Below are 13,190 nucleotides of genomic sequence, written 5' to 3'. Positions count from 1 at the left end.
GGAGACCTGGCTACACGCACCCGCAGGCGGACCGTGGCCCGTGCCGCCCGCTACTTCCAATGAACTGTTACCAAAACGTTTGGAGGAAACCATAGATGAGGCATAATGACTGTGTTTCTTCTTTAAGTGATAGGTAAGGGCAGTAACAATGACGGAGCAGCCAAGCTGGTATTTCCCAACCGGTAGTAATCACAGCCCCCCGCGGACTGAGGCATGGCCATCCCCAAGACGGACAGCCAGCAGCACTGGCTCTGCTCGGATCTGTGACGGGGAGAACGGGGTGTGAAAGGTGTCTGGCTGCTGATCGATGAGAAGGGCCTGGAAGAAACGCAGCCGCGTGCACACCAGGGCCGTGAAAGAGGAGAGCGCAGTACCTTGTGTTTCCGGAGCCTTCCTCTGCTGCTCCCCGGAGATCCCGCAAGGGGCAGGCAGGGAAGAGCCCTGGAGGCGTCTCCGCCTGTGTGCGGGGGCGCCCGCCCCTTCTCGTCATGGAAGCCACAGACATGAAGCCAGAAAAAGTGGCTTCATTCGAGCAGGAACGCGTGCCCGCGGGTTGTGGGAAAGGAGACTCGGCGTCCGCGTCCTCTTGATGCGGCTCTGCCCGGCGCCAGCGGCCTCTAGGCACTGCTGGAGCTAAAGCGAAGGCAGGGGGTTTCAGTGCCTCTGTGATAGGAGGCACTTATCTCCCCTGTCCTTAGCCAAAAGTAGCCACAGGTGCGACCTCGGGTGGGTAGTGCAGTGAGGCGGGCAAGTGTCTCTCTCTCAGATGAATAAATAAAATTTAAAAGCGCTGCCCTGCTTCCGCATCTCCCATCTCGGCTTCCACTGCTCTAGTCTGGGCTGATCCCTACGACCCACAGCACCACACCCTCCTCATTCCCGAAGCAGCGGTGTCCGGCCGATTACCCGTGTGACCCAACCTCCAGGTAAGTCCCATACAGCCACCCCTTAACCTAGGCTGCCTCACTTCCAGGTGCTTCCTTGTGTTCTGCTGCTGCTCTGTGAGCTCCTCTGCCCCCAGCCCCCACTCGGGGCTGGTGTTTCATCAGGGCAGGGCCGGCCAGTGGTGGTCTTTCTGCTGGCTCTCCCCCGAAGTGATCTTATCAGTCCTGCAGCTTTAAATGCATCCATATGTTCACATGGTTAGACAAAGATCCTGGTTGAGATGTCTTTCCTGAGACCCATCTACACGTTTCTACTCAGCTGTTAACTCGATACCACATAGGGACTTTGCATAAGGGACTCAAATCTCCCACATCTTAGTCAAGGGTGCCTCATGATTTGAAGCAGAAATTGAGGAGTGACGCATCCTTGATAGCTCCCTTTTGCTCAGCCCCAAATAGAAACCATCCATATGTCCTGTCAATTCAACCTCGAAGTAGATCAAAATAGATCCTGAATCCACGAACCTTGTCCTGTCCCTACTGCTGCTCTGGCCACCATCCCAGCTTGGCCTGCATACGTAGCCTCCCAGGGCCCTGTCTGCATCTACGCTTTCCTTTTGCCCAGTCTGTTCCCAGAAGCCCCCAGGTTTCTCTTTAAAATGCAAACCAGAGGGGCACCTAGGTGGCTCAGTTGGTTAAGTGTCTGCCTTCAGCTTAGGTCATGATCCTGGGATCCTGGAATTGAGCCCTGCATCAGGCTCCCTGTTCAGCAGAGAATCTGTTTCTCCGACTCCCTCTGCCCCTACCTCTGCTCATACTCTCTCTGTCTCTCTCTCAGATGAATAAATAAAATTTAAAATGCAAACCAGAGCACATCACTCCCTGCTTAAATCCCCACACCAGCTTCTCACTGTTTCACACTCTGCAAGAGTCAAGCCCAGGCCCCTCACTACTGCCTGCGTGGCCCATGTGACCTGGGCCCCTCCACTCTCCCCACCTGCACAGAGGCAGAGGGTCCTGACTTGTCTTGGGACACACCAGTCCCCTTTCCACCTGGTGTCTTCGTCACACTCAGTGCTCTATCTTTGGGCATAGCTGACTCCTTTTTGTTGTGTGAATCTCAGCTGTCAGCTTCTCGGTGACACACCAAGGCATCAAGGAGAATCACCGTGTCTTTCCACAGCCTGCAGAATACACCGTCCCAGTGACATTCACGCTCTGCCCAGAGATGCATCCTCTCGTCACGTGGTGTCCTCACAGCCGCCCACCTCCTCTCCCAAGCAGCGAGGTGGGTTGCCAGCCCCTGGGGACCTCTCTGACATGAAAAGAGACTCTATGACTGCCCTTGAATAACCTACCTGCCAAGCCACATAACTTCCTTGTGCCCTGATTCCTCCCAGGACGCTGCTGGCCTGTGTTTGAACCTAAATGCTTGCTCCTTGTGCTACGAATTATTTCTGTATCAGGACAGCAAGACCTGGTTGTCCACTGACTGGAAAGGCCTGGATTTGGAAATCGAGGTGAAAAATCAATTTCACCTTTTACTCCACACTCATTTTGGTGACCTGAGGAGAAACACTGTGTTGGGTGAAACACCTTGTTTGTAGTAGTGTGACAACCTTTGGCGCTTAAGGCATCATGAGTATATAAATCAAGTGTTCACTCAGAAAGGCTCCTGTGGCCATTCCCAGGATGTCCCAGGTTCCTCACCCACACCTGGGGACAGGAGGCAGGGCCTCAGGAACACTGCCCGCCTGTGGCCAGCACCACCCACAGACTCCACACCAATGCCCTGGTGGGAAGACTTAGGAGAAAATGAGGAGAGAATAGGAGAGAATGTTTCCACTTGCAACAACGTGGATGCACCTAGAGGATGTAATGCTAAGTGAACTAAGTCAGAAAAACAAATACCGTATGATTTCACTCTTGTGTGGCATTTAAGAAACAACGGAAGAAAGAGAGACACAAACAAAAACCAGACTCTTAACTACAGAGAACAAATTGGTGGTTACCAGAGGGGAGGTGGAGAGGAAGGTGAGCGAAACAGGTCCTAGGCATGAGCAGTGCACCTATGATGAGCTCTGAGAAGTGTGCAGAACTGTTGGATCTGTATATTGTGCACCGGAAACTAATATACCACGGCATTACACTTCAGTTCTAAAAAGTACATTATACTTCAATTTAAAAAGAAGAAGCTGACAATTTCCTGGGAGCTCAGGCTTGCCCCCTGAGATGAGCCAGTCAGGGGCTACAACCCTTACCCTAGACAGCCTCAGACCAGCAAGCATTTCCAGGACTCAGCCCCCTAGGGACTGAGTATCTCCTGCATCTCCAAAGGCCAACTGGGGGCCCCAGGGCAAGCGATCTCAGAGCTGAACCTGGACTACCCCTCTCTTCCTTCCTATGCAGGGCCAAGCAGAGAGTGCAGGCAAATGGCCAGCCCGAGTCTGGAGCGCAGGGCACTGGGGTGCCCTGTGGGTCTAGCCCTTGACAAGGGTGATGCCTGCCAGCTTGCCACCTTCCCGCCCTCTGGAAACAGCACTGGTTTTCCTTTGGGAGCCTCCCCTCCCTATCTTGGGTTGTGGTGACTTGTCCCATTACCCTATCCCCAATCCTTCCCCTGGGGTGGGCCCATGTTCCAAGTCAGACCATGAGAGCTATTCATTTCTTGGCCACCAACACTCAGAGGATAGGTACATGTTCAGGCAGAACAGAAATTATCTCTGAATTGAAATCCTTGGCAAGTGCCTGTTAAGGCTGGAGCTGCCAGCATTCACCACATGGAAAGACCCCACAGTCTTTGTTGGCATGGGAAGCCAACAGAGAGGAGAGAAGAGCCAAGATGGAAAAAGGCATGTCCTAACCCCAGGATTAGAGTCCCCGGTGCCAGCCATGCCTGGCAGTATGTTAGCGACATGTTACAAATACGTTGCTCTCTTCTGCTGGGCTTACCCTCTTACCTCGAGTGCTTCCCCTTATGCAAAGTGAAGCCAACCTCACATGGAGCCAGACGGGGCACCATGAGCTGGGCCGATGGGGAATCCCGCTGTAAGGCTTTGGATCTGGCACCAAGAAAGACCCACAAGAGTGAGGCCTAGGCAGAATGAGCAGGAGCTCGAGGCAGAAGCAACTGCTGTCTCCCTGACTGGGGCCACAGGTGTGGGTCCAGAGCCTTGGCACCCTTCTAGGGCTGTGATGGCCTCATGTTAATGGCACTAAGGTTGCTCTGGCCACTCCCATCCCCCTCCTCTGGCCTCTGAGTGCAAGAACTGGCTGGGACAGCGAGTCTTCACGTGCCTGAGCACCCCCAAGAAGTGACACAGGCAGAACTGTTCTCTGTCCTCCAAGACAATCTCCCACATCCTCTCTGAACCCCGCACTCACATTCTGACTTTTATCCCTCTGCTCACCCCAGACCCTTGTCCTAAAATGCCCTACATTCTCTTTCTACCTATGCGCAGGGCCCCATCCCTCAAAGCCGGAGTGCCCTCTCCTCTAGGAAGCCTGCCCTGACCAGCACAGCCCATACAGGGTCCTTATGATCTGAGCCACTGGGTCACTAAAATGATCACCTGAAAGGACACAGTCCACATTGGATTAAATTCTGCCCTAAGCTGGCATAGGCTAGCTGCTGTCTCCCCAGAGCAAGTGACCTTGTCTAGATAGTCAGGAACAGAGGTAATTTGTATATAAAGAGGGGATGTTCTGACCATTCCAGGAGAAGAGTTTAGGTGGCCTAGAATACTACACATCACGTCCTGGTGGCTGGACTAAGGGAGGAAGGGCAGAGAGAAAAGAACACATCCTCTGGAGCCAGAGAGACCTGGGTTTGAATCCTGGCTCTGCCAGGAGCTACTTATGTGACCTCAGTGGGGGTCTTGTGACATCTCTGAGCCCAGGTTTTCAACTGTGACATGAGGGTAATAGGGATTTTACCATAGGCTGAAATGAGATAGCATGGACTGAAAGTGGTCGATGCTGGATAAATGTTGGGAGACAGGATAGCATAGTTGTTAAAAGAATAATGACAGCACCTAATCATCACTGAGTCCCTTCCATGTACCTGGCATGGGGTTAAATGTCTTATTCTGTAGCTCCACTTAATCCTTACTGCAACCATATAAAGTAACCCATTCCATTTATCTCCAGTAATGTGGGACCTAGGGCTGAGAGTCATGCCCAAATTCAAACTCACGATGATGGCAGAGCCGATTCGGACTCTGAGCCAGCACCCCACCTCCCTTTGTGGCCCAGGGTAACTGCAGGCCCAGCCCTGTAGTGATTGGTAGTTAAGAGCCTTGGGCTGGACTTCTAGGTCCAGATCTAAGCTCTGACACTCACTAGTAAGTTCCTTAATCTCTCTGCACCTCAGATGTTTTCATTGTCCACCTATAAACTGGAGATAGTAATACTTTATTTCATTGAATTTAAGATGCTTTCTGTTTTAAGATGCAATATTGTTTATATACCACTAACAAAGAAAAAGTGTCCAACCTAGAGTACCTGATGGGAGTCCCCCTACATAAAACCAGAACGTCTTCTGTATATAGAGATTCATTTGTTTGTTTGTTTACTGAATTGGCTCACGTGGTTACAGAGGCTGAGAAGATCTGGGATCTGCTATCTGCAAGCTGGAGACCCAGGAAAGCTAGGAATGCGATTCGGTCTGAGCCCAAAGGCTTGAGAATGGAGACCAAGTAGTGTAAGTCCCATTGTGAGTCTGAACACCCAAGAACTAGAGAACCAATGTCTGAGGGCAGATGGATGTCCCAGCTTTAGCAGAGAAAGTGACTTTGCCCTTCTTCTGCCTTTCTCTTGTATGCAATCCATTAATGGACTAGATCATGCCCGTCGCCCTGGTCATCTGCTTGATCTACTGATTCAAATACTGATCTCTTCCTGAGACATCCTCACAGACATGCCCAGAAACAACGTTCCAGCAGCTATCTGGATACTTCTTAACCCAGTCAAGCTGACACAAAATTAACCCTCCTACTCTCCATGTGTGAGAAATAAACCACCCCACTGAAAAAGTGGCAAGGAAACAGCTTTTCTCAACCTTGGTACCAGATAAAAGGAGGAAAAAATTCTCTCCTGAGAGTTTGGGCCACAAGCTTGCCTTCAGGCAGGTTGAAACCTGAATTCCCACGGCCCAGTGCAGGCCAAAAGATCTGAAGCGGAGAGCTTCCCTTAGAACTCGGGGTGGGGGATGGTAGCCGCTCCGTGCAATGGAAGAAGCAAACGGAGATTCATTCTCTTGGTCAATCCAGGCCATCGGCGAAATGTAAGGTGCTGGGAGCTGTTGAAAACCAGCCCAATACTTTCAGAAATGTTCAAAGCTGGAAAGAATATGTGCTGTTTACTCATTGAAATGGCAAAGTTTGGGACTCCAGTATAGCTCAGTCGGTTAAGCATCTGTCTTCGGCTCAGGTCGTGATGCCAGGATCCTGGGAATCAAGTCCCATATTAGGCTTCTCGCTCAGCAGGGAGTCTGCTTCTTTCTCTGCTTGCTGTTCCCTTGCTTGTGCTCTCTCTCTCCCTAACCAATAAATAAATAAAATCTTAAAAATAATGGCAGAATTTAGCCATAAAATAATGCTAACTGTCATTAACAAAGTACCCCCAAGTCTCAGGGGATTAACACAATAGACGTTTATGTCTTGCTCAGGTAAAGCTCAAGACAAGAGTTCTGAATGGTGGGCACTCGCCTCCAGTGCTGAGTCAGGGGGATAGGCTCTGTTCATCTTCAAGAAGGGGAGAGAGACGGAAGAAAAGGCCCAGGTGACATCTGTCACTTCCACCCACCATGCACTGAGCAGAGTTCAGTCTTATGGTCACACTTAACTACAGGGGCCTGGGGAATGTGAGCTAGCCATGTGCCTGAGGGGAAATCATCCGTCTCGCCTCATGGGACCATTGAATACTTCTAGAAAAGAGTTGTTAGCAGCAGCAGATCAGAATGGTGCCTGACACCATATAGGGTCTCGGTCAATGGCTGCTTTGGATTTGATTAATAATAAGAACAACTTTGATTTATCAAAGCAATGCATTTTTAAAGGCAGTCCTCACTTAACAAAGAAGTCCGTCCCCCACCCCCGGTGTTCCCCAGCGACTTGCCACAGTGGATTTCAAATAGAGATTTGAATTTCAAAAATCAGGATCTGTCTGTAGGAGTGCACAGATGGCAGGAGGCTAATATTCGTATTCATAAATACCACTTCCTTGAGAACCAGTCATTCCCCAGTTCTGTTTCCATAGAAAAGCCTGGTGCTCACGAGTGTGCATTTTAGAATTCGTGTCAGCCTGGGTTTGAGTCCCAGCTCTGCCATTTACTCGCTCTGGGACGCTGAGCTCCCCTTGGCCTTGTACACGAGGCAGGGGTTTCTGTAACTGCGACCTGGACCCAGCATCACTGCTTCTGGGGTCGTTGAGAGACTTGTCACAGCTGAGTGACGTGCACGGCACAGCATGGGGCACATGGAGGGTCTCAGCAAGGGTAGCTGTTGTTTTTCTTGGTGTCATTGTCCCTCATGACCTGGATACTGTTTCTTTACGCCCCCTGTTAGCAGCCATGGGGTGGGCTGTGCGCTCCCCAAAGTCCACCTTATACCCTGAGTCACTAAGCAAATGCTTCAGGACCTCGATGGCTACAGTGTTCTTATTTGGACATCCAGCCAACCCGTGGTCTGAACACTAAAATTTCCATTTTTAACAACTCCATTAATAGATGTATCTTAAGAAATAACTGAAAGAGTTATAGGAGGTTTCGTGTAAAGCCTTACATCGGTCCCAGTTCCCAACATCGGCTGAGGCCAGGCGGTGGCCACATCCGTCCGCCTTCTCTTTCTTAATGTCCAGCCGAGGCCCACAGACATGAGCAAATGCCTCAGATTTATAACCAAATGTAAAATGCAGCTCCATCCTCTCTGGATGCAAAACCCACAGCTTAATAGTTGGACAACCGCACTTTCCAACAGCATCAAGAACGACTTCTGAGAACTGAAATTTCAATGTTTAGTTATGGCTCCTTAAAACGTTTCAGCCACAGCTCCTGGGACAGGAGCCAGAAACACTGCCCTGCAGAGCCCAGGAGGGAAGGATCACTGACGGTAGCTTCCTGCCATGTGCTGGCACTGACGGGGGAAGGACCCAGTACCCCAGTCTTCCCCTGTCCCAGCCCGAGCTCCGGGCTGTGAGAGAGACAAGGCAATGTCAGCGGTGCAGAGAGCGGCCTGCCCTTGCTCTCCATTCCAGCTGCATGGCTCCTCGCGTTCCAGGCCTGAACTACCTTGTTTTCACGCCTCCGGACCCAGAGAACTGCCCCTCCTTCACTCTCAGGGCCGGGTTTGGTGGGGAGCTGCTGCTACCCCTAACTGCAGACCTCGGATGAAGCTGCTCATCATACACACCCCGCTTAGATGATTGGTCAGGGATGGGCACAGGATCCAACCAGAGTCACCCAGGTCTAGTCCGGGGACCTGGCTAGAACAGCCAGGAGAGAGAGAACCTGGTCCTGTTAGTCGGTGGGGGGACTGCCTCTGTGGCAGCCATCTCTCCTCCCTGTCCGGGGAAGTGACTAAGAATGGCTCCCAGAGAGGTGGAGAGAGAGAGAGAGAGACAGACCTAGTCTGCATCATATTAATTGAGTCCTTTATCCAGATGACCCTGGGGCTTCATGATCTTTCCAGATAAGTGACCTGATATTCCCAGATGCTTTTTCTGCCTCTTGGATGCCTGTCTGATCCGGCTCATGGACTGTTTGCTGAGTACATTGGCTCTTGCACCTTTAACACTTTTGAACCCTCAACCTATCCAAATCCTAGCCCTTCTCTCTACTCATGCCACCAAAACCAAGTGGAGAGCTTGCATTGAGAGCCTGGTATTATATGAGATCTGAGTGATACAGAGTTCCTATTGCCTCTGCTTTGAAGGGACCAACACACTAACTAAAAGGAGACATAAGCAGCACACTGAAGACCCTTGTAATTCAGACTGGGGGTCAGGGAAGGCTTCCTGGAAGAGGTGACACTGATCTACAATTAAGGATACATGGGAGTTGTGTAGGAAGGACAGGGGGGCAGAGGCACATAAGTGAGCACGATCCCACAGAGTCCCTCTCCTGGGTGTGAGCACCTGGCCCAGATAGCTCGCTCCTGCAGGCCTTCCTGCCTGATTTCCTCCAAGTTTCCTAGAGTCTGCCTTGTCGTCTCAGCTGTTTTCTCCTAGTGTTCTGAGATTGTGTGCAATGTGACAAACTCGAGAGATGGACAGGCAGCCACAGGCACAGGAGACACCCCAGCTGGCCACCTCTCCTGCACTCTGTAAATACCGGCCCAGGGACTCCACGCCTCCCCAGGCCATATCAAGACCTTCGGCTTTCTTCCTTTCTTTCAATTTCAGAAATCCAAAATGCACCAGGATAATGGCAAAACCACTGCATGCCTGCATCTACGATTAACAAAAGGAAACGTGCTCTCGAGTTTGTTAACATTAATTTTTTGTGAAAGAAATAGAATTTTACAGTCAGTTTTCATTCAAGTGCCTTCCCCTACCCCACAACCATTCTTATATTTTTATGACCGTATCTTGGCGAAGAGAGTGGGAGCTACCTAGTCCTAATTTTAAAGGCATGGATGGATGGATGGGTAGGTAGGTAGGTAGATACGTAGATAGATGGGTAAATAGAGATAGATACACAACAAATATGGTGCCTTGTGAGTCTTTTAATTTACATAAATGCGATCACAACTTACTCCTGCACTTGCTTCTCTGTCGGCATCAGTTTTTCAAAGTGGATTCATGCTGCCATAACTGCTCTATAGTAGTCCTATACTCAAATATACCACAAATCGGGAGTCTCCACTCCTTTTCAGAGCTACTGTTTGGTTCTTCTTTTCCACCATTCCAAACAGTGCCACGGGGAATGCCCTGGTGCAGGTGTATGGGACATGTTCTGGGACAGAGAATGGAAAGCAAATGGCTGGGTCATGGTGGATCAAGTTTTCAGTTTTGTCAGGAGCTGCCAAGAGTGACAGAAAGGGGCTGTGCCCTCTTTCCACCTGCCAGCTGTGTATGAGCTTTTCTGCTTCTCCACTTCTCCGCACTTGGGATGAGTCAGACTTTCTGCGTTTTGCCCATCGGATGGCTATGGAACAGTATACAGCGTTTTCATTTGACTCTGTATTCCTCTGACAAGTAATGCGGCTAAGGAGTTTTCATTTATCTCTGGCTGTTGGTGGTTTCTTTTTGCCAGGACTCCTGGTCTTAACCTTTCTCCACTTTTCTGTTGGGTTCTCTGTGTTTTGCCAGAAAAATCCACGTGCAGGACTTCTTGATGTGTACTGGGCACCACTTGGTCATTAGCATAGCAATTGTTTTCTGCTCTGGCCACAAATTTGGTGCCCAAGGGATTGTGTGTATGTGTGCATGTGCACATCTGTGGGTGCGTATGTGCACATCTGTGGGTGTGCATGTGCATCTGCGTACATCTGTATGTGCATGTGCATATCTTTGTGTGCACATCTGTGTGTGTGCATGTGCACATCTGTGTGTGTGCATCTGCGCACATCTGTGTGCATCTGCGCACATCTGTGTGCACATATGTGTGTGCATGTGCATGTGCCGCAGCAGTAGTTAATAACGGTAGTTGTCATAGGACAATCTTTTCCTTTATGAGCTGTGCTTTTTATGCCTCGTCTAAAAGGTCTTTCTCTATTATCTTCACAAGTTTATAAAGTTCTACTTTTTACCTTTGGATCTCCATCTGAAATTTGTTTATGGAATGAGATAAGAGTGTAAATTAATTTCCATCCTGAGGCACCTTCCTGTGACTCTTGATCTCAGGTTTGTGAGTTCAAGCCCCATGTTGGAGGTAGAGATATAAACAAACAAACAAGCAAATAAATTTCCTTCCTGTAGGAAAGCTTATGTCCAAGCACCATTGACTGAAAAGTCCTTCTTTTCTTCTGATCTATCACACCGCCCTCATCATAGGCAATTTCCTGTAAATGCTTATGTCTGTTTCTAGGGCAGGGAGTGGCACACTTTTTCTATAAAGGGTCAAATGGTGAATATGTTAGGCTTTGCTGGTCATCTGGTCTCCATCGCAGAGACTCAGCTCTGCCACTGCCGAGTGACGATACAGAAGTGAACGGGCAGGGTTGCTCACCTGTTCCACTAATACGGCTATCTTTGAAGCAATGCCTCCCTTGGAACATTTATCCTAACTTCGTAATGTGTCTTGGTATCTAATGGAAAAAAGTACCACCCTTCCTCTTTGTTTTTAGAATTATCATGGATATTCTTGGCCTTTAATACTTCTAAGTAAAAACTAAATCTTGTACTGGAATTTTTTTTTTTTTAACTGAAACTGCACTGAATTTCTAGGTTAATTGAGGGGCTCCATCTTTACGATATGTGTTTGTGCATCCAAGGAACATGTGCTTGGTGCATGCTGGGGACACACGGTATACTCTCACCCGCCATGTCCAATTCATGTGGTGTCACCACCTTCCTCATCACCTGAGCCAGAAAGCTCAGTTTTATCCTCCACCTTTCCCTCTACTTCCACCTAACCAGCCAAACACAGGATCACCTTTTCTCTTCTTTCCAGCATCCGCTCTGCCTTGCTCTTAGAAACCTGTCTCGTGGGGCGCCTGGGTGGCTCAGTGGGTTAAAGCCTCTGCCTTCGGCTCAGGTCATGATCCCAGGGTCCTGGGATCGAGCCCCACATCAGGCTCTCTGCTCAGTGGGGAGCCTGCTTTCCTTCCTCTCTCTCTGCCTGCCTCTCTGCCTACTTGTGATCTCTCTCTCTGTCAAATAATAAATAAAATCTTTAAAAAAAAAAAAAAAAAAGAAAGAAACCTGTCTCGTTTCTGACTTCAGGGAATTCCTCCTCCAGACTGTCCATTTCATCCCCACTGTGCCCCACAGACCACTCTATTGTCACTCACATGCCCTTTGCCAGGACAAAGTTCACCACGCTCAGCACAGCCCATGACACCTTCTTCATCTGCTTCCTCTTTAACTTCCATACCTCTCCACCACCTCCCCATGATACCCGATGCTCCAGCCATGCAAACACCAGCAGCCCCGCGCACGCTCTTTCTCACTCCTCAGTGTTGTGCCCACCTGAAACCACTCCATCTCTACCCAGACAATTTCTACTCAAGAGCCAGCTCAGGCATCACCATCTTTATGAACCTGTCCCCAACCTCACACCAGCCCTATGCTCTGCTGTTCCGGGAGCTGACCTTGTTGCTAATCGCATCGCACCAGGAGAGAGTAGGATCCTCGAGGGCAAGCGTCCTGATTTGTTCACAGCAGAACCCACAGCATGTCCCCTGGGACCTGAGTAGGCATTGCTAGCACTGGCTGCATAAATGAATGAAAGAACGCATGTAGTCAGAACACAGCCAGACTGAGAGGCAGGTGTCCTCATCTCGGTGCAAACACATCAGCCGTTTCCCCAGGGACGAGGCTGAGGGAGGGAAGAGCTCCACTGTCTCTGCCACCCGCTGACCTCTTCCTCCTGCCCCCCCCTTTTTTTTAATTTTTAATTTTTTCAGCGTAACAGTATTCATTATTTTTGCACCACACCCAGTGCTCCGTGCAATCCGTGCCCTCTCCAATACCCACCACCTGGTTCCCCCCACCTCCCACCCCCCCGCCCCTTCAGGAGCTGACGGGGCTGGAGAAGCAGTCGCCTGTGGCAGGAGGAGGCAGGCATAAAAATGCAAATGCGGGTGCTTTCCTCCTACACTTTTACTGTGCTCTTCTCTCCCTCTCAGACAGATAAAAAGGGAAATGTGCAGGTGAGGACAGAGCCCCTCTGGGTAAGAAAGCAATAGCATAGTGACAAATGTCGTGTGGGTTTAAGTCAAGTGCCCCATGGTTACAAACCCTCCAGGGAAATAAGGCTGACGAATGCACGGCCCCTATCCCTGCGCCCTTTTCCTTTGAAATAACTTTGGCCCTGAGAAGGGAGGAAGAAGGAAATAACTCAAAGATTTTAAAAGTAAAGTTTCTGTCTGCAAACCACAAATGGGCTGAATTTTTATAGGCTCGTTTGGAAGGACATGGAAAATCCGGTCGTCGAAAGAGCCTCTGGCCCAGGCAGCCGCCGGAGGAATGGGAAGGAGCACCAGGAGGGAAGGAAGTCTAAGCAACTCCGCTGACCCTCTCCCATTCCGGAGTGGAGCCTCCTCTGCCCTGCCCTTCCCTTGTCCTGGGGGCTGCGAAACGGGGAAGGGTCCTGTCACAGGGCTACGGCTGCTGGCAGCCCAGTCTGGGCCCGAGTCTGTGGAG

The 13,190-nt window shown here is 50.1% G+C and overlaps 1 long non-coding RNA gene across 1 annotated transcript; it reads right to left on the bottom strand.

The window, feature by feature from the left end:
- Positions 1-992: 992 nt before the first annotated feature.
- LOC116579112 lies at positions 993-4,627 on the bottom strand. Its single transcript, XR_004281144.1, has 3 exons — positions 4,595-4,627; positions 3,845-3,946; positions 993-1,115 (listed from the first exon to the last, which is right to left on the bottom strand). It is a non-coding gene; the product is annotated as an uncharacterized LOC116579112 (long non-coding RNA).
- Between the last annotated feature and the right edge of the window lie 8,563 nt (positions 4,628-13,190).

Source organism: Mustela erminea, chromosome 19 (assembly GCF_009829155.1).
Source record: "Mustela erminea isolate mMusErm1 chromosome 19, mMusErm1.Pri, whole genome shotgun sequence".
Classification (NCBI taxonomy): domain Eukaryota; kingdom Metazoa; phylum Chordata; class Mammalia; order Carnivora; family Mustelidae; genus Mustela; species Mustela erminea.
This window is presented reverse-complemented; position numbering and strand designations above follow the sequence as displayed.